Below are 3,883 nucleotides of genomic sequence, written 5' to 3'. Positions count from 1 at the left end.
CAAACTAACTGACGCAGTTTGTTATGTACAAATATGCATTTCCTTGGAAACATGTACTATGTACTGTATATCAACTAAAAATAATAAAGGTATTACATTTACGCTTGGAGCCCGGAGCCTATGGGCTCCCTGACGGTGAACTTTAGCCTGTTGGTAATCCAGCCTTGCCGTGTCTAACATGTGTCTTATTCACTACAAGTCTCGCAACACTGGACAATGACAGATCTCGCCATCTTCCTATCATCTAGGGGTTTTTAAATTCCGGATACAGACGACCACTAACAAACACACATGACTTCTGCATGTTGCTGCCATGTCACAGCCCTAAAGATTTTGTATTGGTTCGGCAATGCAGGTTTTTTTCCACCAACTTTTAGCAACAAAAGGTGAGAGAATGTCCTCAGTGTCCATTGAGCGAAGCATTTAGAGACTAGCTTGGGAGCCTAATGCTGTACCTACAGATTGTAAATGTCTATTTTTTTTTTCTTTTTGTGCAGATGGTTCAAAAATATAATCTCATTGTACTGGAACACATACAGTGTGCAAAGTGATAGTGTTTATAAAATGATACTTTCTTCTGTAAAGGCTGAACTCATTCTGCTTTCTTTGGTCATTGCAACTTCCTCTCCTCCTCTGTCATCACCAGGAGAGTAATTGTATAACACTGAGCCATATGTGTTGTATGCATGTATTCAGATTAATATTGTCCACTGACTCCATCCTCCTCCTCCACACTTCCATACCTCCCTCCCTCACTCACTCACTCACTCACTCACTCTCTCACTCACCGGCTCACTCTCTCTTTACAGCTAGGCGGCAGTTTCCTCTTGCCGCTCTCGCAAATTACACAAACATATTTGTCCACTCTCTCCTGAATTAAATTGAATTTTAATGGAAAGCATAGGCAAATAAATAAAAGTTATATGTGCACATCTATATACAGCGTAGCAGAATGAACTATGAATAAAAGTATTGATTTTTACATAGCCATGGCCTGACAAGGCCATATACAACACGTGTAGTAAAGCCTCCCAGAATGCACTGGGGCAAAGGACTTTCTTGTTTTTCTGCATTGTTATTGTACTGTGTTCTACATTGTTTTTACTGTTCCCACACTTACACCATTGTTAAAATGAGTATATGTGGTTAGACAGTGAGTGATGTTGTGTGGTGATGTTTTGAGTGCATAGATGGGTCTATTGCAGTGCTGATTGTATGTCTGTTGCTACGTAACTGTAGCAACAAAAATATCACGGTGTCCCTGGTTTGATTCTAGCCAGAGATTTTGTCGGGTGTCATATCTGCCTTCCCATCCCTCTCCTGTATCTCTACAGTCAGCGACTGTTGAGGACAAATGCTTATATTCAAGGCCATATCTGCTCTCTGCCAACTTTTTCCTACCTTCAAACCTTTCCTTCCTGTGGACTTTTTGACCACTAGTAGTGCTTTTCTGAGCCCCCGCTTTGTTTGTATCATGAACACTTGTACGCACGATACAGAGCATCTGACTCAATACACATTTCTGCCACTACTCTGCTGACAGCTGGTGACAGTAGCATGCAAAGAAACATAGCAATGTCAAAAAAGGAAACAAAGGAGACTTTGTAGACTTGTAGGATTTAGTGGCATCTAGTGGTGTAGTTTCAGAATGCAGATCATCCTAAATGTTACACACTGGACCTTTAAAGACTCTTGTAAACATGGAGAAAAAACAATGTATAATTTAAGATATTTTTTAAAATCAGCTTTGCAAATGTTGCATGAGGAAGGAAAAGCACAGATCACAATTTTCTGGTCTCAAGGATAATTACATATACATGCATTTCAGTGAGTGACACTAAATTAGAGCACAACCTTCTCTATAAAGCTGGGCAGACAGTTTTATTTATTCTGTGTAGAGAACTGCTCAAACAAGCCAGCCAATATAACTATTATGTGTGTATATATATATATACAGTTACAAATACAGGATTGGTATAAAATGCAAAAGGAAAACAATAAAAAACAAGAGACAAATATACCGATTACATTTTTATTTTCCAAACCCCCAAAAATTTTCATATTTTTAACCCATACAGCCATGTAAAGCTGACAATGTTTGTTTGTAGTATACGTACAAGAAAAGTTGCCCAGTTACAAAGACACCGTGGCTTTGTCTGAGGGCATTGTATTTCACAACAATCACCGCAATTGGTCCTTCAGCCATGAGGCTCACAAACTGTTCTGGCATCACAGAGGAAATTCAGGAAATGCATTTATAATATTATCTTAGAACAATTCCCACTGCGAGAAATATTTTTCACAGCAGAGGTGTGCGTTTCTTATCATGCAGTGACCACATACGCACTCCACGCTCTGTAGCCTGGCAATTCTAAAGTGGGCGACACCATGCAGGGAGACGGTGATCACTTATCCTGGGTTTGATCAGAATGTTGCACAGAAGATAGGTCAGCCAGGACATTTTTTCTGTGTCCAATCAATGAGCGTCATGTTTTTCTCTCTGATCTGTAACAGTGTTTTATTTCCTCCACCATCCTCTCTGTCTCCATCTGTCTCTCATGTTGGTTTGATCCGAATCTCTGAAGCTTTATTGGCACAGATTATAGCACACTGTAACAGGATCAACTTAAGTTCACAGGTTTATTCTTTTTCCCAAGTTCTTTTTTCACATTTCTCACATCAACTTGCTTCGCGTCATCATCCCTTCCAAATGTTGCGTGTGCTTGTTGTGTGTGCGTATGTGTCTACGTCTGTACATACATTTTCTTATTAACACTTCACTCCAGGTGTAAGGTCTTGCTTTTGGGCTTGTGAAAATGTTCCCTCACCTAATTTACTATGCTGTGTGCTTTCACTCCATCTCTTCACTTACATTTCATTTAGACAACCTTTTAACATTACTGTTCTGTAATGATATTGCCAAATTAATGATGTACCTCAAAGAGAACAAAAGCTCACAGTTAGACAGTTTTACAATGAATGTAAATGATCCTGGTTTAATATGCCTGCAGTAGCCACTTTGGAGCAGAATGACTGCGTGTGAATGAATGAATGAATGTGTGAGTGGATTTATGGAGCCATAAAATGAACAAAACCAAGGAAACCAGGATGAACACTAGAAGGGTATTGAGGAATATAAGATCTAACAGGCCAGTGATATTGAGAAAAATTCCAATGAGAAAATCCATGAAAAAGAAAGAAAAATCCTTCACCAGCACAATGGTACCAGGATAAGTCAATAAAATGGACAATGTGGCAAGAAATCAAACAAACCACCAAGAAATGATAGGAAGGACCAACAGCCACACACATAAAATACTAACCTCAATAGGTGAGGAGCAGGTAATGTAATATTGAGTCACATACAGACAGACGTCAGTGATGTGACGCACAGACCAAGACGAATCCTCAACTGTAGGGAGGTCGTAATACTATGGGGGGAAACAGGACATTACATCAAGTCTTGACAAATTCAGTTCATACAGTCACATGCACTCTTGTAACAAATTTGCAATGTTTGATGTGCAGGAGATAAATAACAGTTCAATCAAGTTTCTGCAGGCTTTGAATGATTCTCAGTAATCCATATATGTTTTCTACAGCATCAGGAAATGTTGATAACCTCCATTTTATTCTGTGGATAAAGTCATTTTCACTGTCTATATCTAGTCTATATATCTATCTATCTATATCCGGCTGAGAAGTGGTAAAAGCACAGAACAGTGTGGTACACCACTTTCAACTTCTAAAACTAACTACTAAAATTATATGAAAAAACTTCACAATAACATTGAACACCAGTGTTGGGCATGTTACACATTACTAATTTCTTCACTAATTACCCAACAGACAAGACAGATAAGACACATCTTATCACAGACAG

Source organism: Morone saxatilis, unplaced genomic scaffold (assembly GCF_004916995.1).
Source record: "Morone saxatilis isolate NCDOM2014 unplaced genomic scaffold, NCSU_SB_2.0 Contig17, whole genome shotgun sequence".
Taxonomy (NCBI): Eukaryota; Metazoa; Chordata; class Actinopteri; family Moronidae; genus Morone; species Morone saxatilis.
This window is presented reverse-complemented; position numbering follows the sequence as displayed.